This window comes from Anabrus simplex, chromosome 5 (genome assembly GCF_040414725.1).
Source record: "Anabrus simplex isolate iqAnaSimp1 chromosome 5, ASM4041472v1, whole genome shotgun sequence".
Classification (NCBI taxonomy): domain Eukaryota; kingdom Metazoa; phylum Arthropoda; class Insecta; order Orthoptera; family Tettigoniidae; genus Anabrus; species Anabrus simplex.
Window position 1 is genome coordinate 432,744,682 of NC_090269.1, and position 27,246 is coordinate 432,771,927.

Below are 27,246 nucleotides of genomic sequence, written 5' to 3' on the forward strand. Positions count from 1 at the left end.
ATAATAATGACCATCTGAATTATAACGCTACAACATGACATGTGGCAGAAGAGAGAACTGGTGCCCATTTCTCTTTTTCTTTTTGTGTGTGGAGTTGCGCTGCTATAATATTGGTATGAGTATTTGACTTGTTATTCAATATTTGCATTCTTCGTACATAATGTGTCCACAAATGACAAGAGTTATAAAGGTTTTTTTATAATTAATTCATCACTGCTGTGCCCTTATCTTCACGTGTAAAACTGTCTGAGCAATAGTACAAATATCGAATGTTATTGTAGGATTGAAATATTTTGTTACTCGAGTATCAATTTCAAAATATTGTATTAAATGTGGTATTTCAACATCTGTATGTGTGTGTGTTTGTGGGTGGGTGGGGGTATGAGAAAGAAAGCTAGTGTTGTTGTCATTACAGCACAAAATCGTTTACCCTTGGCAAGCTCAGTATGGCTCAGAGACGTCAGTGATTCACCACAAGCGTGCAAAGCGTCTAACACAGAGTGCAGCTTGCACAGAGACAGGACAGTTTTAACCACGAGCTGATTTGCGTGGATGTTTTATACTTTAAGGGGCTCTGAAATCTGCACAGGTTAAGCGGGAAAAATTATTATGCGGGAACATCTTAACTGTATTTTACTTGAATAAGAAAATGTTTGAGTATAGTTAACTGTCATTAAGCCTTTCACTAATAGAACTGCAGTCACCTGAAATCATCAATCTAAACCTTCCTAAACTCTATTGTATATTTCACAGTTAGTACTCAGCGAAAGGTAAGACAATACTAGTGGCTTGTGTAGCAGCTGAAGGAAATCACACTTCCAAGGTAGCTGGGCAAATCTGCAGTTGGTCTTCATAATCTAATTGTTCCTGCTGAAAATCCCTGGACTAAATTATTATGAGAGGAGTCTCTTTGGGATTGCCCACATCTATGGAGATAAATCACCACACTGATTTGTATATTAATTTGTATCATTTCACACAACCACCACTTCAAACAACAGCTTACAATAATGTCATGCTGTTGTCAGGAGAGCACACAAACATAGTAAACTGGCAATTCTCCTGATATACCCCTATTAGCAACAAAACCACCTACCACAAGCAATACAGTGGAGGGCCTGAGAACAATACCAGCCACCATTCAGTACCTAACGACATTGCTTGAAGAAAATGTGAAAACTGGTTACGACATTTGGCAGATTACTATTCTACCAAGGACCTTCAAATTGTATACCTAAAAATGAGAGGTCACTTTCTAAAATCTGTTCAACAGTTTTCTCACAATTCCCTCTATCAGTCTATGATCTATCTAATTTATAGGTTAACTGAAATATGTTTACCTGTGATGCTCTTGTCTGTGTAAAGTCAGGTTTGCTTTCTTCTTTTAAACATGTCACTGCTGACTGATGTTCAAAATTTTCCTGCAGAAAAGTTAATAATTTAGGCCAACTCTTCAGACTTACCTATCTTAAAAACAGATAACAAAATATAGACCTCCCTCTACAACCAGCCATCAATTCACAATAACAACAGATATTCTATGGCTCCCTCTATGAGAGGCAACTGTTACATAATAACAATAGATATAAAACAAAACTATAACAAGTTTTATAACCATACAAATGCTGCATTTGAAAATAACAATGCACGTCTGATCCTGGGAATGTCTTGCAATCTAATACCTGGTTTCTGAACCTCTGCCTAATAATAAAGTCAATTTTATAACATCAAGTGTCCCCAGATCCAGTTCACTTATACTGCCATCATTTGTGGTGTATGAAACAAGTATAAGCAAGAACTAAATTATAATTGGTGCAGATATTTACAAGCAGCTGACTTCCTCCTGATTCCTTTGTCTCAGTTCGAATTCCCGTACTACATTACCTTCTCTTCCTTGGTCTACCACTACACTCCATTCTCCCATAAAAATTAGATTCTCACCTCCTGCCACATATCCTATGAAGGTCGATCAAATATAAACAGGATTTTTGTTCCTGAACATAAACAGTTGGTAGGATTGGCCCCATCCTTCTGCTATGCTTAGGTGGAACCGTTAGCAGTGGGGAGAGCGTGCTTATTTCCCACCATTTCATCAGTAACGCTCACAATGTTGGAGCAACAGGTGCACTCCTATACTGCACAATGCATAATTATAAAATGTCTTCCTCGTAAAGGTGTTACACTGGCAGAAATTTTCCAGAGATTGACTGGACAGTTCAGTGATCAAACACTGTCAAGGACAAGTGTGTTTGCCTGGCATGAAAAGTTCAAGGAAGGACGAGAACATGTGCAAAATAAGCAACACTATTACCGTCCTTGGACCAGCATTACAGACGAAAACATTCGTGCAGTTAAAGAAGACATTACTGATGACAAATGACAGGCGTGAGTATCAGAAATTGCAGAACAAGTTGGAATCAGTTATGGGAGCTGTCAAGCAATCATCACAAATGACCTAAAGTTCCGTAAAATGTGTTCCGGATGGGCCCCTTGCCTTTTTACTGGAAATGTCTCCAAGCAACAGGAAATAAACTAGACTACTTGATCATCCTCCTTACAGCCCGGACTTATCGTCCTGCAATTTCCATTTGTTCAAAATGCTTAAAGAAGCTCCAGGAGGGCAACGATTTGTATGTGATGAGAGTGTGGAAGACTTTGTGTGCAACTAGCTGGTGACACGAACCTGTTCTTTTTATGATGAGGACATCAAAAAGCTCCCCATACACTGGGACAAATGCATTTCCAAAGCAGGAAGCTATGCGGAAAAATAAATAGTAATTGCCTTCCGTTTGTCAATAAATGAATTTAAATAAAAAAATAAAGTACCATTTATATTTGATCCTCAGTCATACAATATCTTCTATCCCTTCATATGCTCTTTCAACTGCTTCATCATCTGCTGAAGTAGTAAGCATATAGGCCTGCACTATTGTAGTGGGCATAGACTTGGTGTCCATCATAACAGCAATAATCTGTTAACTACGCTGGTCATAGTAACTTACCTGCTTCCGTATTTTCTTAACAATTAAGACCTGCATTTCCCATTTAATTTTGTGTTGATAATTCTATAGTACCTGACTATAAATGCAGCTCTTCCTGCCAACATACTTCATTTATACTAACTGCATCTTCACTTCCAACATACCACACTCTGACTTGCAGAATGCCAGTAGAGTAAAATCTTGCATTGCAAGCCAATTTGTTTGCAAGTGCCAGGCAAGGTGAGCAAAAACATTAAATGAATTTCAACTTGATAAACATGCCAGGGAGTTAGGGATTGGAATAACTTACCAAGGGAAATGTTCAATAATTTTCCAATTTCTTTGCGATCATTTAAGAAAAGGATAGGAAAACAACAGATAGGGAATCTGTCACCTGGGCAACTGCCCTAAATGCAGATCAGTAGTGACTGATTGATTGATTGATTGACTGATTGAATGGTTGGTTGATTGATTGATCGATTGATCAATTGATTGATTGATTGATTGATTGATTGATTGATTGATTGATTGATTGATTGGGTTCGAATCCACTATCTCCTCACACTTCTTGTTGTGGGATTGTTGTTAATCTTCTCACTTGCTCAAGTTTAGTTAGCATGCCCTGCTCAACATCATACGAGTGTATACATATTGTGCTGTATTGTGTGTGTGTATGCACACATAAATCTTTTGTGTTGTATCCAAGTATAATGACTCTGTTAACATTACTATAGAAATAGGCCCTTTAAAAGGACATGTTGAAAAGGAAGGCAATAAAAAGCAGGAAATTTTACAGTGGAAGATAAGAATGAAATCATCAAGGAGCCTGAAAAGGTACGCATGTGGCCGATACAAAGTCTACATAGAATATTTCCACAATATTAAAGAACTAAAGGGTCCAGAAGGAGGTGAAGGAGTAATGAGATTATCGGCCACATGTTCCGGATGATGTTGATCAGCTGCCTCTCTTATAGATAAATGTGAAGCAACTAACAGCTGATGAGGCTGAGAACTTAAAAGGCAAAGATCTTGTAGGCAGAAGTAGACTGCCATGTACGTCAACAGGAAATGAACAAGACTTCGAGGTAAGCATGAGATGGCTTGGTAAGTGTACAAAACAGAAGTCATATACATAGCATTGTGAGGCACAGAGACTATGAGTTTAGATGCTACGGCAGAAGAGGCTCATGGCTGCAGAACATCACTCAATCATACAGAGAGAGCTGCATGTTCTCTGAGTTCATGGTTGTAGCTTCATATTGCTTTTAGCTGTGCAGCTACAGCCAAGTATTATTACAAAGCCACATCAGTATATATAATTTCTAGCCAAGTGCAGCCCTTGTAAGGCAGACCCTAGGAGGAGGGCGGGCGGCATCCACCATGTGTATGTAACTGCGTGTTATTGTGGTGCAGAATACTGTTATGTGTGAGGTGTGAGTTGCAGGGATATTGAGGACAGCTAAAACACCCAGCACCGGAGCCATCAGAATTAACCAATGAAGGTTAAAATCCCCGACCCGGCCGGGAATCGAACCCTGGGACTTTCTGAACCAAAGGCCAGTATGCTGACCATTAAGCCAATGAGTCAGACAGCCATATCAGTAAGTTATTCAAACTACCACCCTTGTAATATTTAAGTCTGCTACCCCATTTTTGATGAATCGTTTGTTAGCAGAGAAGAAACTGGCAATCTTATAAGGATATTCATTTTTATGCATATTTTCAAACAATTCTTAGACAAGAGCTTACTAAACTATGAACGACATGCAGTCCAGAAAACCATGTCATGTGTTAGTTGGCTGTATCAGTACAGGGGATAAAAGAAAGTTTGAAGGATGAATTCTGGCTTGTATTAGCTAGAACAGAGCCTCGAAATACAACTGTACACATTAATTCCCTTCATTTTTATCAACCATTCTCCAAAAGTGAGTGAGAATCTGATACACTCTAAACCAGCTTGAGACGAAAAAGCTACTTCTTTCTATAGTTCAGAACCGAAGAATGTAAAAGGCAGAAGAACTATCACGAAGATGCGTGGCATGGTTTTCCTGAAACAATTTCCAATGTGTTTCATTTGCAAGAGCTAATAATGCTCAACAGACAATATCCCACCAATCTAAAAGTCAGTAGCTGAAATTGGCATAGTAATTAAGGTTATTAAATATGTGCTGAGACATGGCATCAGTCATTCAGAACAAATAGAGAGAGACTTATCAACAGATACTCAGGAGGTAAATGAAAACTGGAATGAATATATCACAAAACATTATACATACATCTTCATTATGATTTTTATGACTTTCAGCATTCAGTCTCCAAGCCTCTGTGAATTTACTAACCTCCGCTAGTCCAACCATCGTAATCCTGCTCTCCATTTACTTCCGTTACCCTCCATGATCCAGTCCTTTATTGTTCTATATAACCTGTTATTCCCCATTCACCTCACTCGACTTCAGTTCATACTTAACTTAGCCTTTATCTCCTCATTCCATATACCCTCCAGACATTGCTCCCACCTGTAACCATCCTCGCTATTTTCAGGTCTGTTACTTCTAACTTACAAATAAGATGACACGAGTCATCACAGCTTTCACTCCCATACAGCAAAACTGGTCTGAAAACATACCAGGGTAAAGATAGCTGACCCCTGTTGAGAGCAACTGCAAGCTCACTGCACTGTATTCAATGTTACTTCATTGTGCTACCATCATCACAGAATACACACCCTAAATACCTGCTCCAGTTTCATATTCCCAACCTAACATTCAATTCTCATACATTTCTGAAGCCTGCTATTATGCCAAACTATATGATTATGCATCTGCACATTTTTGACATAGTTAAAAGCATGAATATAGTGAGTAAAGCGAAAAATTAGTAACGACAGTTTAACAATAAAGTGAGCATAATGATACTACTTATGTTGTTTGGTTTAACAAATCTCATCAGTGGGAGTGTTATCCAATACAGGCTACAAGTATAAGTAAATAATGGCTTAAATCTACTGCTTGAATTGATTCGGTGAGCTCAGCCATATTTGTTATAATTCACCATTGTCTTATACCTTTAATTAATCAATTACTGTAAATATGTTACCTCAACAAATATATTGCCAAAATTGCTTATTCTACATTTGACTTCTGTCAGGCACTGATTATCATTTGTAACAACACTACCCAGATAACAAAATTCTTTAATATTATCTATTTTTTTTTTACAGCCTCATTTAATGTTTCTTTCCAATTCAGTCTTCTTCTTTAGAACGACCATCATTTTCATTTTCTTTATGTTTATTTTTAGCCTGAACTTCTCTAATGTGTTGTTTAGTATACCGAGCATGCTAGTCATCTTGTGCTCAGAATCAGCTATCAATGCAATATCATCTGCAAAGCATATACTATGAATTTCTTCACCATTGAAATTTATCCCTTTGGTTTTTTTCTTTTACTGTTCTAATAGCAAATTCTATGAACATAATAAACAGATAAGGTGATAAGGGACAGCCTTGCCACACTCCTCTTCTGATTCTTGCTTCTCTTGTCGTTCCATTTATGTTTATTTCTGTGCTTTGGGCTCTATACAGGTTAAAAAACTAACATCTGTCCTTCCAATCAAGATCCAACGTTCTTGCAGTTAGAAATAATAACTTACAGTCAACCTTGTCAAATGCTTCCTCTAAATCCACAAAAGTTATGTAAGTCCCGTTAACTTCCAGTCTTCTCTCCAGGATTTGATGTAGAGCTAGAATTGCTTCCCTAGTACCCTTACCTGCTACGAAGCCATACCGGACATCATCTAAATTCTGTTCAATTTTCCTGCTGATTCAACCTTTAAGTATTGTCAGCAGGATTTTAGAAGCATGGGATAGAATGGCTTATTTTCTGTAATCTGATCAGTTCATGGCAATTCCTTTCTTTGGGAGTGTTATTGCCTGGCTCTTTATGAAATCAGGTGGTATGATTCTGCCGTCATAGCAGTTTGTAATGATATCAAACAATCTCTCTTTCATGATGTCTCCACAGTCCTTTAGGAGCTCTGCTGAAATGTTATCAACACCTACAGCTTTTTTATCCTTTAATAAGTATAGAGCCATATTAAACTCACTTTTTGTAACTGGTGGGCCTTTTCTTTCTACCTCAATCAGGCTATCATCCTCTACATAATCCCGAATGTTATCTATTTCCTGACCTTCATATAGATCTTCAATATATTGCTTCCAGCAGTCACATACCTCCTCATTTTCAAAAAGAATCTTTTCTGCTTTGTTCCTGCCCACATTGCTTCTGGTTATTTTCTTGTCCTGCATTGAATTTATTTTAAAATATGCCTTATCAGATTTCCCAGCTTTTAAATCTTTTTCAATGTCCCTGCCAATTCATTCATCCAGATGTATTTTGCTAAGCGACAATTGTCTGTTACTAAATTTTTTAACGCTCAGTATTGTACTTTCACTGCTCAGTTGATTAGTTTTCTCTTTGAATTTTGAAGCCAAATCTGCTAAGTGTAAGTTATTCAAACACCATTTCTTCTAAACGTACGCTTTATGTTTTCCGAATCTAATACTGCACTTTGCTGCAACTAATATATGATCACCGTCTACATCAACCATGGGTAAGTGTGATCGGTAAGCACTTGGTTTCTGTATCTCTGTCTTACTATTATGTAATCTAACAGATGTCTTCTACTATCTCCAGAAGCCTTCCACGAATAACATTGTCTTTTGTGAACATCAAAGCATGTATTAGTTATTAATAGTTCATGTTGTTCACAAAACTAAAGCAATTTTTCTCCTCTAGAGTTTGTTTCACAAAGTGCGAATTTACCAGTATGTTTAAGATTTTCATGCTTACCAACTGAAGCATTGAAGTCTCCCATTAAGATAATACTAGCTTTGGTGTCTACTAACTCAAAGAGTTCTTGAATACAATAAATATGTTTCTTCTACAACATCATCTTCACTGTTTGTAATTGGAAAATACACTTGAATATTGACTATGTCAACATGGTCAGCTTTTTTCTTAACCATCAAAATCCTATCACTGATGTGAAGGGTATTCATCACATTTTGACACCATTTACCTTTTAGGATTATTGCTACTCCAAACATTCCACCTTTAACATTTCTGGTATTACCCTGAAATTCCCTGACAAAGTCTCCATTTCCTGCTCATCTAGATTTGCACTTTTCTTGATCATTCAGTTCTTTACTTCTTCCAATTTTCTAAGCTTACCTAGTATTCTCACATTCCATGTACCTAAGTTGAACTAATTAGCCAACTAGTAACAGTTAAATTATAATAATTATAAAGTTATCTGGAATAATACTTACAAGCGAAGTACTTGGTGTTTCCTCAAAACACACCGGCTCCTCTTTGATTTTCACTTGCAAGTCCATTTCACAATGCATATGCAGTTTCAGGTGGTGCTGGGGTTGTAAATCACTTCCCTTAACTTTGCACTGAAAGAGTCAGAAACATTTTAAATTACTACTGTTGTTGTTGTTGTCTGGGTCATTAGTCCACACACACACATTTAGCTATTAGACTGACAGAGTCCTATCTCCTAACATAGCACTTGTGAAGCTGTGGCCATCATACATCACTGGAGATCCACTGTAACTGTGTATGTTACTGTATTAAGTGAGCCATCATACATCATTATAGATCCACTGTAACTGTCAACTTCGATCATGTGAGGATGTTCATCACAAGGAGGGAGGAGGCACTAATACTAAAGAAGATGACATAATTGCATACAACCATCCAATTTAAATTATAATCTAACAAAAAAAGAGCAGCAGCAAGAGCACCAGGGCAAAATAATGGGCTACAAAATGAGAGAAGTGAGGCCAAGACAGCTTAGTTGTATGAGGGTAGGGTAAAGCACAGCACGACCAAAGAGGAAATTCAAGCTTTTCTATTATCTAACAATATAACCGAGGGAGTAGCTTGTGAGTAGCTCTAAACATTGGGATCTAAGGAAGCTTTCAATGTTGGCATTCCTTTCAATCATCTCGCCAAAACAGAGAAATTTGAGTTTTTGCCATCAGATTTTTTTTTTTTTTTCAGGACCACAGAAACAACAAAGGAGCTGACTTCAAAATAACCAAACTCTGAAACTTTTCTTATGGAACATCGAAGGACTAAAAAATGCATTATAATTTAAACCATCAGATCTGTCAACGAACTATGACCTAGTGATCATGACAAAGACTTTTCTATGAGAACCTTAGACCTACCAGGGTTACATGGATTACATGCATAAGCAAATACCACAGGAGTCAGATCAGCTGGCGGAATGTCTTGCTACCTCAAACCAACAGCGGAAAGCATACTGTAGTAAAGGACTGTGATAAACACCATAATAGATATGACAACTAGGCTCCAAATAACAGGAACATACATCTCTCCAGATATGGCAGTGGAAGACGTAACAGACAGTCTTCTAAGGTCAAGAAGCCCCACGGCAAATCAAAAGAATGTAATCTTAGCTGGAGACATCTACTGCAGAACTGACAACACACATACAAATACTGACATGGTTTTGAAAATTCTAGAGGAAGAAGGGTTCATGTTGTGCAAAATGTGGCAAGGACCATTGATCATGTGTTTTACAGAGGAAAAGCAAGAAGCATATTAAACAAGAAGGCATGTGGGACACAGGAGATTCTACCATCCAGAAACACATCCCTGTGTACACAAGAGATAGAAATAGCACTACATGCAGCACTAGAGAAACAATCTCCAGAGTCATATCATTCCAGAAATTCATCATCCATCATCACTCAGGATATTTAGATGATGCAGTGCAGTGTACCAGCCAGTTGATCAGCAAAGCAATCATCACCAGAAGAAAGACACATGCACAAGATTGGTTTGACACCCATTGCTACATTACTGGGAAAGTAACACTGCATGCATTGTATAGAACATGGAAGAACACATTAAGCGGAGGAAAGAATATAAACTGTTACTTAAGACTAAAAGATCTGAGCACACTGAAGCTGAAGCTCGGAAAACATCAGAAGTAGCACAAACAGACCCCTTCTTAGCTGTAAGAAAGAGACATGCACCCAAGACGAGAGAGATACATAGAGATACATGGGTGAATCACTTCTCCATGATCCTGAAAAGGAATTTAACAGTAACAGACCATCCAGTCACAGCAAATTACCCTATAAGAAATACAAATCAACATCAATCAATCACTACTGATCAGCATTAAGCGCCCAACTCGTTGGCTGAATGGTCAGTGTACTGGCCTTCGGTTCAGATGGTCCTGGATTTGATTCCCGGCTGGGTCGGAGATTTTGACCTTCATTGGTTAAATCCAATGGCTTGGAGACTGAATGTTTATGCTAATCTCAACATCCCTGCAACTCGCACACCAAACGTAACACTATCCTCCACCACAATAACATGCAATTACCGACAAATGGCAGATGCCTCATAGGATGGTCTGCCTTACAAGGGTTGAAACAGGCTAGAAATAGCCACAAGAAATTAATTTTAGCATTTAAACAGTCGCACAGGTGACAGGCCCTATCGGTTGTTTTTCCCAGCCTTTTCTTAAATGACTGCAAAGAAATTGGAGAAATTTTTAAACACCTCCCTTGGCAAGTTATTCCAATCCCAAACTCCACTTCCTATAAATGAATATTTCCTCAATATGTCCTCTTGAATTCCTACTCCATCTTCATATTGTGAACTTTCCCTCTTTTGAAGACACTACACAAACTTATTTGTCTACTAATGTTATTCCATGCCATCTCTCCAATGACAGCTCGGAACATACCACTGAAATGAAATGGCGTATGGCTTTTAGTGTCGGGAGTGTCCGAGGACATGTTCGGCTCGCCAGATGCAGGTTTTTTATTTGACACCCGTAGGTGACCTGCGCATCATGATGAGAATGAAATGATGATGAAGACGACACATACACCCAGCCCCTGTGCCAGCGAAATTAACCTATTAAGATTAAAATTCCCGACCCTGCCGGGAATCGAACCCGGGACCCCTGTGACCAAAAGCCAGCACGCTAACCAGTTAGCCATGGAGCCGGACAACATACCACTTATAATACCAATATAGTTGGTCGGTTATTGGCTATTATTCAATCAATACTGATCTGCATTTAGGGCAGTCACCCAGGTGGCAGATTCCCTATCTGTTGCTTTCCTAGCCTTTTCCTAAGTGATTTCAAAGAAATTGGAAATTTATTGAACGTCTCCCTTGGTAAGTTATTCCAATCCCTAACTCCCCTTCCTATAAATGAATATTTGCCCCAGTTTGTCCTCTTGAATTCCAACTTTATCTTCATATTGTGATAAATTTTCCAGCTAACTCATTCCTGGTTGCCACCATGGCTACTGCATACCATGAGGGCCACTATGTAGGCATTTTGGTAGGTGTGCTATTTACCAATTGATGAGTCTAACTTAGCACAATGGAGCGAAGCCCTGGCAACCAGGAATGAGTTAGCTGGAAAATTTATGTCCCATAACAGACCAAGTATATTCGTATTATAAATTTCCCCATTTGGGACAAATATTTCAGCTTCCCTATGGGAATCAACATCTGTATCATCTGACGGCAGGGCAGGCATCAGTTTTTGAAAATGAGACAAAGTCTCTAAAAATGCACTGGCACTGCCGATGTCTCCAAGTAGACTACGCAGTGGCCTCCATGATACGCACTAGCCACGCATCTTGGTAGTTGTGCTATTTACCAAATGATGAGCCCAACTTAGCTCACTGGGGCAAATGCTGGCAACCGGGAATGAGTTAGGTGGAAAATTTACAATATCCAATAACGGACCAGCTATAATGGTATTATGAATTTACTCATTTGGGACAAATATTTCAGCTTCCCTATGGGAATCAACATCTGTATCACATACCACTTAGTCGAGCAGCTCATCTAATTTTTCCAAAGTCTTACCTGCCCAAACTTTGCAACATTTTTGTAACACCAATCTTTTGTCAGAAATCACCCAGAAAAAAATCGAGCTGCTCTTCTTTGGATTTTTTCCAGTTCTTGAATCAAGTATACCTCGTAAAGGTCCAATGCACTGGAACAATACTCTAGCTGGGGTCTTACTAGAGATGTACACTCTCTTGCCTAGTCCAATTGCACTCACTTCTGCCAGTAGTCTTCCATAATCTACCCTAACATATGCCTTACAAACGTCAATCGTGATACAGTCCATTTGATCTCCTGAATCCAAGGTATCCGCTGTATCTTGCTGTAATCCTACAAGTTGAGATTCAGTGAAATAACCTTTCCTAAACCCAAACTGCATTCTAACGAATCAGTTATTAATTTTGCAAACATGTCTAACATAATAAGAAAGAATGTTGTCCCTAAACTTACATGCAATGCATGTCAAACTGACTAGCCTATAATTTTCAGCTTTATGTCTATCAGCCTTTCCTTTACACACAGGGGCTACTATTAACAACTCTTCATTCATTTGGTATACCTCCTTCATGCAAACAATAATCAAATAAGTACTTCAAACATGGTTGTAAATCCCAGCCTATTGTCTTTAGTATATTCCCAAAAATCTTATGAATTACAGCTGCTTTCCTAGTTTTCAAATTTGTGTCTTATTGTAAATGTTGTTGCTATCATAGATAAATTTTAAAACTTCTCCAGTATTAGAAACCTATTCTGCCTAGACATTATTCTTGTAAACTACAATTTTTACATACTACTGACTGAATACTTCTGTCTTTTTAAGATAATAGCATACATATTTTGTATGACTGCCATTTATGTTTTCCATCAAGTCATCCTTAGCTGACTTCTCTGCTAGATTCAATTTCCTAGTTTGTTCCTTCAAATTCTGCTTACTTCCACAGCCATTTCTAACTGTATTCTCTATATTTTTCTTTCTAATGGCTTTACGTCACACCGACAGAGATAGGTCTTATGGCGACGATGGGATAGGAAAGGGCAAGGAGTGGGAAGGAAGTGGCGATGGCCTAAATTAAGGTATAGCTCCAGCATTTGCCTAGTGTGAATGTGGGAAACAATGGAAAACCATCTTCAGGGGTGCTGACAATGGGATTCGAACCCACTATCTCCCAGATGCAAGCTCACAGCCGTGCACCCCTAACCGCACGGCCAACTCACCTGATCTCTATTTCTTCACAACCTGCACCCCCTTCCCAGTCTCTTTCTTTCTCTGTTATAATATAGTATGTCTTTACCATTCTTTATCCCACCACAAATGCCAAAAACCTGTTTTCACAGTCCTCAACAATTGCTTTAAACCCATCCCAAACTATCTCTACATTTTTAATGACTGTTCTCCATCGATTACAGTTATGTTTCGAAAACTCCCCAATACCTGTTTCACCAACCATATGGCACTGCCTACTATTCCTACTTTTAAGACCTCCCTTCCTTTATTTTCAACTACGACAAAAACAGCTTTATGATCACCAATACCATCTATTACTCTGGTTTCTCTAAAGAGCTCATCTGGTTTTACCAGCACCACGTCCAGAATATTCTTTCCTCTATTTGGTTTCATCACCTTCTGAATCAGCTTTCCTTCCCTTATTAACTTACTTGATATTTGTTGGTCATGCTTCCTGCCATTCACATTACCTTCCCAACTGCCATTTGGTCAATTGAGATCACCCACTACAATCATGTTTTTTTCAACATTGTTTCCCACATGGCTGATTTTCCTATTAAAAAAATTTAGAATCAGCGTCAGTGCTACCCTTCCCTGGTCTGTGTACTCAAAGTACATCAAGTAGCCTATTACCTTTAGAGATGGGCCTTATACTTAGAACTTCATATTTGTCATCTTTAACCATTTTGTAACTTACAAATTCTTCCTTCACTAGAACAAATACTCCTCCTCCTACCACTCCTATCCTACCTCTACAATACACTCTCCAGTTCTGTGAGAAAATTTCTGCATCCATTATATCATTTCTAAGCCATGATTCTACCCCTATTACAATAACTGGTAAGTGTCCTGTATATCTATTAAATTATATAATTCTATTCCTTTCTTTATATACTTACACAATCTGACACTAACATTTTTATGTCTTCTCTACTTGACTTCCAGATACCTGTAGTACTCTTATCACCGCTCCCTAGACCACCCCATTTTCTAGAATGTACCTCCCTATAACACTTCTAAAGAAATTTTCTAACTTATACATATGAATGTCATCTGAGTGCCCATATCTATCTCCTACCCACCCATGAGGATCTAGAAATCTCACTCCCAGTTTCCCACATACCCACACCATCTTATTTGAATCCCTAATCACCTTCCAGACAGTATCTCTCCTACAAAGTATTCCACCTATAAACATCTCCGCTTCCTTAAACTTCACTCGTGCTGCATTTACCAGATACCACACATCCCCAACTATGTTGGTACCTATACCTGCTAGCCTTATGTTTCTTTTTTTTGTCTTTTTTTTGCTATTTGCTTTACGTCGCACCAACACAGATAGGTCATATGGCGACGGTGGGATAGGAAATGCTTAGGAATTGGAAGGAAGCGGCTGTCGTCTTAATTAAGGTACAGCCCCGGCATTTGCCTGGTGTGAAAATGGGTAACCACAGAAAACAATCTTCAGGGCTGCCAACAATGGGGCTCAACCCAATATCTCCCGATTACTGGATACTGGCTGCACTTACGCGACTGCAGCTATTGAGCTTGATGCCTTATGTTGTTGGTACCTATGTGATACACTACCACCTTCTCCTTTACCTCCTCCTTCTCTTCTACTTTCCTCAACATCTGCCTTAACCTAATTTCTGGATAATACTCTACCCTGGTTCCCTTTCCTCCACAATGTTACCCCACTTATCTAGCCCAAACCCATCCATCTCACTTGATCCCCTCCCCTCCTGGTCAGCCATATTTATTTATTTATTTAATTATTTATTTATTTATTATGCCTTTGTAGGTGGTGAAGTTAGGCTCTTGCCCTTCTGTTACACATAACCACTGTAGTGATACATCATTGGGAACAGAGTTTGAGTACATAATATTATATAGTAACCTGCACAAAAATACATTTCACTTTACTAACTCACATTCCTTTGATCATCCAGTCATACAAGTTAGTCAGCTGCATTCAGCAGGTCGTTTTGGCAAACAGCCTGAAATTTAAGTAATGGTGTGATATTTTTGATGCTGACAGGCAGGGAATTCCAAAGCCAAGAACCTGTCACAACAAAGGAATTGTTTCACAAAGAGGATCAGTGAACAGGAATAGAAATGGAGAAACCAGAGGCGGTATTAATGTTGTGAAAGGAGGACAAATACTTAAGCTGGGATGAAATGTGTATTGGTCTGTCTTCAGAGAGCAGTCTGTATATCTGCAACAGTATGTGATACGTTCGTCGTTTGTCAAGTTTCAGCCATGAAATAGCGTGATAGTATGTCCTGACATGTGTTTCATAACTCAGACTGTATATAAATCTATGGCAACAATTAAGCGCTTGTTGAAGTTTCAAAGTCTGTTCTGTTGTTGCGCCTACAAGAATGACGTCACAGCAGTCAAGGACGGGAAGCACTAGTGTTTGTATGTGATTGACTCCCACTTTACAAGGTAAAATATCAATGTTTCTTTTAACTGAATGAAATATTGCTAATATATATTTTTTACACACATTCTCAATATATTAAGACAAATTTAAAGTTTCATTCATTGTCACTCCAACATTTCTCACAGTTTGGCTGAATGGAATAACTCCACCATTCAGTATAACTGGAGGAATAGTTTTGTATCATAGTGTAGTCAACAATTTTTGAGAGCCAATAATGATTGCTTGTGTCTTGGAGGGGTTAAGAAGGAGGGAATTTTTCAAGGAGTAAGCATTAAGTCAGTTAAGGTCACAATTGATGCCTGTTATGGCTTGAGGCAAATTAGAAGTCTTACAGCAACAGTATATTTGTAAGGCACCCGCCTAAATTATATGAAATGTTGTTTGTGTACAAAATAAAGAGCAAAGGGCCTAAAACACTACCCCGTGGTGTTCATTCCCCTGATTCAGTGAGAGGTTTGATGAAGGGGTTGCGCGCGATTTCTGAGGTACGATGAAAAGAAATGTATAGTTTGTTGATCGAAGTAGTAAGATTACATCTTGTTTAACAGAGCCTGGATGTTTATAGTGTCAAATGCACTACTGAAATCAAGGAGAGTAAGTACTGTCACCAGTCTTCGGTCCATTGCATGTCGTATGTCCTCAGTCCCTATGAGCAGGGCAGTTGCTGTGCTTTGTCCCTTCTTGAAGCCAGATTGTAATGTGTCTAGGAAAGAATGGTTGTTTAAGTATTCTAACACCTGCTCATGAACCAGATACTTGAGTGCTTTGGAAATCGCAGGTAAAACAAAAATTAGTTTATAGTCGGATGGTTGGGATGGGTCAGGTTTCTTAGGCACAGGGACAACTTTGGCTAGTTTCCATAATGAAGGAAAGGTTCAGATTTTAAGGTGGTAGTTTCAATGTAGGTAATAATTGGTAAAACACTACCAATAATGTTGTGTAAGAAAGTTATAGTAAGAAAGTTTTTGATTTGATTATAATACTTTTTTAACTCTATTAGCAGTAACGGGGTGAAATGTAAAATATTGTTTGTCAAGTAAAGGGTTCATTATGTAGTTGGGTACTGAGTTAGTGGAATTTACTATATTAGGTGGTGTTCTTTCTTCAGTAAAAAAGTCACTTAACTTATCAAGTGGTAAGTCTGGCACATAAGGTTGTTACTGAGGTTTCCCTATGCCTAAGGAATGAAGCATGCTCCAAGCACTGCTAGAATTCATGTTTGCAGTCAAGTTTCACTAGTAAAAAAATTTATGGTTTCTAACGAGCTGTTTTAGTCAATTTCTAAGTACCCGATAATTTTTGAAGTCACTTTGGTCATGAGCTCGTTTAAAGCGTCAATAATGTGCACCGCAGTGGGCCATCATTCTTTTAATTTCATTTTTTAGCCAAGGACAAGATAGGCAATTAACTTTTATCAATCGCTTAGGGGCATGTTTATTGTACAGAGTGATTACAAGGGAGTTAAACTTGTCTACTTTCACGTCTATATCATCCAACAAGAGTGTGTCATTCCAGGGTAGATTGTATGTATCATGTCTTAATTCATCCATATCAATGCCTTTTGCATTTCTGGAAATAACATACTTAGGTTTATATTTTGGCATTCGGAACGAGTAGGACGGGCAGATAAGGTCAGGAGTGGAAATGGCTGGGACTGGAATCTGGCCGTGAGATATAAACTTTGTTTGGATTATTTGTCACAATGTGGTCAATGAGCAAAAATATGAATACAACGTTCGACTAGGGCATCTTTATATAGATTTTAAACAAGCCTATGACAAAGATAAGAGATCGACATTGTGGGGAAACAATGAAGGAGTTTAAATTACCACAGAAGTTAATAAAATTGACTAAGATGACCCTGGAGAACAGCAGAAGTCAGGTAAAAGTGCAGGGAAGTCTGTCAAGATCTTTGAGAACCAAAGAAGGCCTAAGGCAGGGAGACCCCTTATCAACAGTGTTATTTAATCTAGTGTTGGAGAAAGCTGTAAGATCAGTGACTACTAATCCGGGTGGTAATATTTACAACAGACTGATCCAAATTTTGGCTTATGCAGATGATGTGGTGATATCTGCTAGAAGTAACGAGGCACTTACAACTGCCTTGAGGGAGCTGAAAGATGCAGCTGGGTCCTTGGGCTTGGAGATAAGTGAGGCTAAATCTAAATATATGGTAACAGAGAGAAATGGAAGGAACACTGAAAAACTCCAAGTGGATGGTTACACCTTTGAAGCAAAAGATAACTTCACATATCTTGGCTCAGTAATAACATCAGAAAATAAAGTTGAGACAGATATTGTAAATCGAATTAAAGCTGCCAACAGATCCTACAGGGCACTGAATCCCCTTCTGAGAAGTAAAAACTTAAGCAGGAAATTAAAACTGACTCTCTACAAAACAATAACTAAACAAGTGCTTATGTATAGGAGTGAGGCATGGGTATTGACTGAGGCCACAGAGAGGAGATTAAATGTGTGGGAAAGGAAAGTACTGAGGAAGATATTTGGACCGGTGAAGGAGGGAGATTTATGGAGAATCAGAACAAATGAAGAAATAAGATTATTGTATAAGGAGCCGGACTTGGTGACATCAATCAAAATGAGACAAATTGGATGGCTGGGGCATGTACAACGGATGGAGGAGGGAAGACTTCCAAGGAAAGCACTGACAGGACACCCTGGGGGCAGGAGAAGGAGAGGTCGGCCCCGGATGAGATGGCTGGAGGATGTGGAGACTGATTTGAGGACCGTTGGAGTCAGGAGGTGGTGCAGGCGTGCTGAAGACCGGGACGACTGGAGAGCTGTGGTCAAGGAGGCCAAGGTCCTTAAAGGACTGTAGAGCCATGGAGTAAGTAAGTGGTCAATGAGCGTGTGTGTTTTGTAGTTATCCATGTAAGTGTGATTAGTAGGCTCTAAACGGAGGATGGTCATATCGCATAAAGAAAACATCTCAATAAATTGTTTAGTTTTGTATGTTTTAGGAAGTAGGTTAATGTTAAAGTCACCTATGGCAATAATATGCTTGTAACTAAGCAGTAGGTCAAGTTAGCAAAATTCAAATTCAGTCATATTTGTTATTTTGGGTGGCTTGTATACAGTAACTATAAGGAGTTGCTGTTGGTTAATAATGACTTTAACAAACACGAATTCTGGCATTAGCTGTGCAATGTTAGATGATACACATATCAGCCGGCTTTTTAAGTAATTTCTGCAGTATTTGGCCACCCCACCTCGTCTTCTGTCATCGGATCTATCGTGACATAAGAGGGAATACTAGTCAAGATGTACCATACCAGATGGTATGCTCAGTGTAAGCAAGCTTTTGCTATTACCAAGAATATGGATATTATGTTCCCTCATTATGGCTTGAATTTCATCGAAGTGTGCAACCAAGGAGAGGGCGTTGACATGGCAGCACTGTAAACAGTCGGTATAGGGAGATACTGCCCGTTTGAGGAGAAAGCCTGTGGTGAGAGGGTTATCTGGATAAGCTGAATAACGGAATGTTAACAAAGTAGTATAACAGAAAAAGCATGCAACTTACCTCAATAGCCTGATAAATGCTTACACTGACTACCACTAATACACACACATAATACACTTACAGAAACACTTATGAATAACAAACAAATACACTATCAATCTGTGCTGTTTCATTTGAATTGTCAAAGTTATCCTGCAGATTTTTTATGCTGTCCAGTTCTGCAACAGTGCTAATGGCTCTTTTCTGCCCATTAGGAAGGTGAATCATGATACGTCTGTCTTGGGTCCAGACGCGGGATGGCCCAAAGTGATCCCTAGCAAGGTTTTAGTAAGGGACTCTGTAATAAGTACCTATGTGCATTTCAGGAGCCCCTTCGCCTTCCACACACGGTCACATTTGTGGTAGCGGGTAAATTTAACTACTGTAGGGCGCCTGCCTGTAGATACCACTTCAGCTGCTGAGCGTTGAGGCCACCCAATCCTGTAGCACTGGTTGAAGCTCTCCATCGTGAAGTCCACGTTCAACTTCATTCGGAAGGTTTCCCTCACTTTCTCATAAATATCCTCCCGTGGTACCTCAGAGACCCCATGAATTAGGAGGCAGTTTCTACTGCTGTACTGCTGTCCTTCATCAATAAGAGCTTCTTGATGGTATTGCTGCCGTACTAAATTGCACAGCTCTTCTGCACGGCAAGTTCAAAGGAGATAGCGCCTGGGAAGTCTCGAAAATCCTGACTCAGTGGGTCTAGGGACTCTTCCCTGAGGTTGGCAGAGCTGGATAACAATTGAAGGCACGCCTCAAAGTCCTTCATCGTTGCTTCAAAAGCATTAATCCACTTATTCGCTTTCTGGACGGACATATCTGTTATTATTTACGTCCAAAATCAAACCACACTTGTACAAGATCACTTAGCACACACTTGCAAGACAAATATGATACACGTTATGGGCTTCTGCGAGATATAGAAAGAGCACTCCTACGCGTACGTTACAGTAGATGCCATGTTGACATGTGACTGCTACAGAAGCTAATTCTTCCTCCCTTTTCTCCTTCCCATGACCCTGTTCCAACTGTTTCCTATCCTATCCTCTACTCTACATTTCCCTTTCCTACCTTTTCCCTTCCTCCTACTTCCACACATCTCACCAACAGTTCCCTGTCCCTCATCTTCCCTCTGTTTTTCTACCTGGAGCAACTTGTACCGATTTCGCACAGACACCTGTCCTGAATTCTGATCCCGAATAGAGCCCTTAGCCTGCAGTGTCCTTCCCCTTAAACATTAGGCCACCTGTCTTCTACAATGGTCCCTTTCTTTCCCATCTCTCTTTTACAGCTACTGTATCCTGTACATTGTATGAGGCAGGCCTACCATCCTTCCTGTCTTCTGAGAAAATCATAATAATCTCCCTCAAGCTGTCCAACTCCTCCCTCATACTCTTAATGCCTGGCCACACCTATAGTTCCTACACCTGCACTCCTTAGCCATTCTTTACAGAAAAATAAAAATATAATAAAAATAAAATAACTTATTCTGTGCATAAAAAATTGTTAGTACACAACGATCACATGACATTAAGGTAATTAATACCCTACAATAATACATAGTCGTACTATACTTTTATCCTACAACACCCCAACAGGATCAAAACTGGAGTCAATCACTGAATACCAAAAGGAATACACAAGAATTACATAATTCCAAACTGCAGTTAAGCCTATCCTTATTACAACAACAGAATTCTAGTAAGAGAGTTTCTAGAGATACTTCTACAACATAAATATTTCACAATAATAGAATAAGCACACTGATTTCTAATAAGATACTATAGGTAAATGTACCAATAGATGACACCTTTGCATGGCAATACCAATAGTTGACACTCACTCACCGTCATAACACTAAGTAATATCCACATCCCCAGGAGGTAGTGCAAGTACTGGCAACATTGGTGACCCTTACTTGACTACCTGAACTGAACCCTAGGATCAGTGATGTGTATGTTTTCATGTGAAACAGAACTCCGAAAGACTTGTGATTGTATGACTCAATATTTCCCTTCTTCTAGACATATTCCTTACAAGGTAAGTTGGAAGTTTATTGTCTTCTTGTTTTATGTAGGAAGGTGAAGTTTCTTACTGTACAAAGGGTTGCAGGGTTCTAGGCTCTATTTATTTGCTTTAGTTGAAAAGATTAATCTTAAATTGCATATGTTATTTTGGGTTTCATCTATTGGTCTTACTGAACCCCATTGCAAACGCAAACTCGTGTCGTCATATCGAGGTGGTGCAGCTCATTTTAGGCACAACCCCAATGGAGGTGAGTTGTATGTACCATATACCAGCCTTTCTACCATTCTTCAATTTCTGGCAGTACCGGGAATCGAACGCAGGCCACCGAGGATGGCAGTTAATAATGCTAAACATCACAATACGGAGGCAGACACTGAAACCACTGTTCCACAAAGGAGTTGGCTATGTTAAAAGAGTTATTTTAACATACATAGTAAGCTACGTTCATTTCATTTTAATTTGACTTCCAGAACCAGTAGTTGACAAGGTGTCTCAGACAATAGTGTTACAACAATTGGTTTTTACATCGCACAGACAGAGATATGGCCTGGTTTGAAAATGGGAAATCATGAAAAACCATCTTCAGGGCTGCCGACAGTGAGATTCGAACCCACTGTCTCCCGGATGCAAGCTCACAGCTATACGTGCGTAACTGCACTGCAAACTCGCCCGGTCAGCCATTGGTGTCCAAGGTGTCAGGCATTGGCTTGTTGATTTGTTTTACAATTTTTTCCCCTTTTTGTATCCCAAGATTCAAGATGTAAAAAAAAAAAATCATTCACAAGAAACCATGGCTGATGCCATAGAAGTAGTGAGAAATGAGAGTTCTACAATGGCAGCAGCCAAGAGAGTTCCAAGGGTGACACTAATGTACAAAGTCATTTGATTTCATTGGTTGCATGGCTAGAATTTTAAAACTTTGAAGACAAATTTCATTGCATTTTTACTCCAAAGACTGATCTTATGGCTTTCTTAATTAGAAGACTGATTCCATCAACTTTTTAACTTTAAAGTCTGATTTCATTGATTTATTTATACTTTTGAGACTGGCTTTTTATAATTCCTTAGTACTAGCAACTGTTTTCCTTGACTAGCACTATCGGAAATGTTCTTCCGTGAAACGGTGATCTAGATTACATGATTTTGTGTGTATAAGTTCCACTAACTGCTTTTAGGGTCTTAGGAGATGCCTATAGTCGAATGAAGAAGAAAATGGAAAAACAGACCCATTTTCACCAGGGGATAGTCCAGGACACTTAAGCTAGTTTCTTGTTCAATAAAGTAGCATTATGTGTAAGCACAGTTCTCATTTTGCTATTCTCTTCTCTTAACGGTGTCATGTATAGGTACCTTTACCTTACAATACACTAGAAGAATTTTTAAAACTAGCCTACGTTCACATGTATGCTAATTACAATAGGTTACTACTAAGCATAAACAGAAATAAAAATTTCAATTAAGGTTTGAAATTCACAAGAACTACTCAAGGATTACCAACAAAGTTAAATCACATCATAGCTGCTAAGAAGGGTAAAGCATCAGGGTCTGACAAGATGTTCATGGAACACATAAAAGAGACACAAGACCTACTTCTCCCACTTTGGACAGATCTGTGCAGTAAGTGTTTGATAAGAGGAACCATCCCAGTCAGCTGAAGAATAGCCCCAATGACAACACTGTACAACAGAAGGAAACACACGGAAGGTCCCAATTCCTAGAGAGGAATAGTTATACAACATTAAAAACTTTTCTCCAACATTTTAACGAAAAGACTAGCCAAGGAGGTGGACATGTTCATACCTGATTGCCAATTTGTCTTCCGAGAGAAAAGGAGCACTCTACAAGGAGTGAAATTACTGCAAGCAGAAGTGGAACAGGCCTTGAGGCACCAGAAAAGGAAATACCATATGGACTTCATAGATCTACAGAAAGGTTTTTGACTTAATTAACTGGAATATCCTCACACAAAAACTAAAAGGAATGCTGGGAGTCTCTCATCTACTAGTGAGAATAGTTGGGTTAATTCTATCATACAACCACATAGTTATAAACAATGGTGTTGTCCTGTCAGAGGTCAGACAGAAAATGGCATACTTCAGTTTGACCCCATGAGTTTCCCTACTATTAACATCTTAACAGCTGACACCATAAACAAAGCTTGAGACTACCCCACAGTGAAACTAACCATGTATTCAGATGACATGGCACTAAGATCACATTGCGAAGATGACCTGAAAGCTGCGCATCAGAAGCATGACTGGCGAAAACAGCTTAAACATAAACAAAGAGAAAACACTGCAGATGATTATCAGAAAAGGAGGTAAACTAGCATTTAATGACCATCTAATCCTGCAAAGAGATATGCTAGCAACCATGAAAAATTCAGGTACTTAGGAGTGTATCTACAAATGACCTTGTCTTCCTACAGGATACACATTGAAGAGAGAGAGCATCAAGAGCTATAAAAGCCATATACAGAATTAAAAATACCACCAAACTTTCTTTGCCTACTGCAAGGCAGTCATAATACCAACAGTCTCATAGCAGTTAATTAAGAGCGACTTCACATGATTAGAAAGTGTGAAAGCAAGACAGGTCTACAGGAAGAGAACTCTAGGAGTTGAGATACATTCACCCTCATGGATTGTATATGAACTAGCAAGAGAAAGCTTCTTCATAGAGGACTTGAGACTGCAATTCATGCTACCACCTGCCGGGTTTTACCAAGTGCATCTCGAATTGCAGCGGTGGAAGAGGAATGACATAAATCACAATACCGGTACCTATGGCAGTGGACGGAGACTGGCCAGGACCAATCACACGTAGTAACTAGACTTGCAATTCATGGCTTTCATCATATAATCTGCTGAAAACAACGGTTTCACCAAAGACTGCATACTTTAATTGTGTAACATGATGAGTGACACTATCACTTAATTACATGTACATGTGGTATGCTCTTTTGAATGCCGCTTAATAAATATATATGTATTATCGGCACACTTGATCTTGGTGCATTTGTGTACGGGGATGAGGAGTAAGGAGGGAGCTGCCCCGGTTCCGGTAGTGCTGCCAACTGAATGAAAATGAAATCAAGAATATGATCGATCGATATGAAGTTTCTAAACTGTTATTCTTAAGCCAATAACTGTGTCACATAAACATTATATAACATTTCTCGATGTGAATCTTGTTCCAAGCATGAATTCTATAGTTTGGCTTTGCTGTGTAAACAATGACAGTACTAGTACGTAAAGTGTACGCCAGATGTCGCACAATGATGCTTAAGCGATTCATAGTTTGTGTTTCAAAGGTTGCCAATACGAATCTCGAAGATTGCCGAGGTCAACCGATTCAGCACTAGGGTGTAAATGCAGCAAGATAAAGTGAGCCGATAATATCATGGGTATGTCACCCGCATAGGTCCTACCCTTCCGAGGGCCCAGCTCAGACTGAATACTTTCGCCCTCCACTCTTGTGAGCGCGCTGTTGTACATCACGTCACTCACCCATAGCCCACGTGACGAATACGGAAGCTCCTATTGGTAGAAACATCTTCCGATTGCTATTGGTCGATTTGAGTTTGACACCTTGGACCACGTGGGACGACCACGTTTTTGACGTTTGTGACATTTTGCTTCACTTTGATTTGGATGCGTATATATATTATCTATGTTTGCGTGTTTGAAGAAAAAGTACAAGATATTTGAGGTAAGCATCCTTAAGTAAGTTAATAAGTTGATGATTGATAGTTGCTTCTGTTCCCAAAAATGTATTTTTATTATTTTTGACTGTCACCTTTTTATTACCTTTTTGCATGGTGGTTGATATGATAGTTACATAAGCCTACTTTAAACAGACACCTTAAAATTCAGTTGATGTAATGTTATATTATGTCTGATAAGCCACTATCATTTTGATAGTATTGATATTAGCAGTAAAAATATAAGCTGATTACAGTGTCCTTAATTATTTTCTTCTATTTCTTTTCATGTCTCAAACCGTGCACGAAAAGTGTCAGATCTGTGGAATGTACACAGATAGCGAAGAAGGCCGGCAACAGGGAATCTTATTTCATCATTTCCCTGTTGCTAGACCTAACATTTGCAGAGAGTGGTTGGACGTTGTGGGGGTCGAACGGTTGCGGCAGCTTCCCCCGAAGCAGCTGAGGAACCGCACTGTGTGTTCGAGGCACGTTCGTCACTCCAGCTATCCAGGACCCCTATCAAAGATGCTGTCCCGGAAAGAAGTAAGTAGTTGTTATTATTATTGTTCACAGTACCGGTACTGTGACCTATCACATTTTCCTGCGATTCATTTCAAATTGCTCTCCAGAGGTAATGATCATAAATTCATCAGTGCCAGATGAGGGGGAACCTCGCTTCTCATAATGAAATTGACTATAATGCCTGTCATACCTGAGCTTGCCTTACCTGTAAGTTGAAATGTGTACATTTCTTTGAGGCAGAGTGTAGCTGAAATACCTAACATTTATTATTCACAAAATAGTGCACACATGTGCAAATGTTATTCCTTGTTATAATCCATCAATGGCTTTACGTTGCCTGTATTGTGAAGGCGAGGTATTTAAATGAGCTCACTATCCTAACTGCCTCTTTATCCGAAAACGATTTGTACCGTTTTGTCCAGGTTAATTTTAAGTTTGTTGTCTTCAGAATATTTTTTCAAGGCTGACCATAGTTGCTTGAAGATAATCTTTGTTGTTAGAACCTATATCTAGGTCATCAGCGTATAAGTACAATTTGGTTGCGTTAAGAATTATTTCTGTAACGTCTGCTGTGGCGATATTGAACAGAAGCGGACTGATAGATCACCCTGTAATACTCCACCCCACTGTTTAATAGTATCTGAAGTTGTTTTGCCATCATGAATTCCTACTTTATTTTGTGACAAGACACTGTTTAGTATTTATCTGCTTGTTACTATCATGTTTCCCGGATCTGTGTACATAATCTGTTGCACTAGAATTCATACAATGGCGCCTTTCACAAAAACTAAGTCAGTGGTACTGTACTGTTTAGGGCTATATATATCTTTTCCATTGAGTTGTTGATTACTTTGTATCCTTCATCATTTATTAATTATAGTATAATCATTGTCTTTTGATATGGTTTATTAACTCTACAACTTAGGTCACCTCCCAGAACTACAGGCTCTTTATTTTTCACTATTTTGATGGCTTTCATTATGTGCTGAACTGCAGTGTCCACTCTTCATTTAGAGGATGGTTTGAGGTCAGGAGTTCTGGTCAGTGATCTACGTTGACTTGGTGTCTGCACAGGTGACCCTGGGGGTGCTTGGAGAGACCGGGTTGGCTAAGCAGAGGTGAACCAGGCCAATGGGGGGAGGGGATGGGGAATTTCTAACATTTGAATGTACCATTTTGAATTTATTTCCAACATCCTCTCAGCATGTAGGGGATCTTTTCTGGACTCAGTGAATATAAAATGTGCAAGTACAATTAGGTTTTCTTCCTTAAGTTCAACTGAACATGAATGGAGCAAAAACAGTTGTATGACATCTCTCAATACAGTTACTGTTAATGTATTCATGTGCTTAATATTTAGGTCGACAATATCATATGCTCAATGTAATTTTATTGCTGTTTTGCCTACTGTAAGAACCATAGAGGGACCATAAGAACCATAATACATGTTTATGAATGAATGACATTATGAGATTTGAAAATCAATACCCTGCATTCACTGTAGTAGAGGAGGAAAAAATGGTACCATTCTTATTGTTTTTTCTTGTGCATGTAGGTGTGCCTGAACATGAGTCTGGTCCTCGGCCAAGGCCTTCAGCTGCTATGACTGCTGCTCCCACCACCTGCACTCCTACTGCCTCTGCTACTGCTACTACTACTACTACTACTACTACTACTACTATCACCGGTGCTGTTGCTGCCACCACCATCTCCACGCCTGCTGCTACTACGAATAAACTTTTAATGAGTCATCGCTCGTCTGTGCTGACAGTGATATATAACCCTTAAAAAGAAATCTTCCCTTCCTGAGTGGATGTCGTTCATTGTAAAGAGTTGTTATTATGAAGAACTATTGAGGTAATTTCTTATTCTCTTCAGCCTGTGGACTGT

At 39.1% G+C, this 27,246-nt stretch overlaps 1 long non-coding RNA gene across 2 annotated transcripts in view; it reads right to left on the reverse strand.

Annotated features, from left to right (window-relative positions):
- Positions 1-27,246, reverse strand: part of LOC136875065 (uncharacterized) — a 44,607-nt gene that overhangs the window by 12,743 nt on the left and 4,618 nt on the right. For both annotated transcript variants that reach the window (XR_011018329.1, XR_011018328.1), the window contains 2 exons: positions 8,311-8,439; positions 1,341-1,421 (listed from right to left, as the gene is read on the reverse strand). This is a non-coding gene — a long non-coding RNA (uncharacterized lncRNA). The remainder of the gene's footprint in view (positions 1-1,340; positions 1,422-8,310; positions 8,440-27,246) is intronic.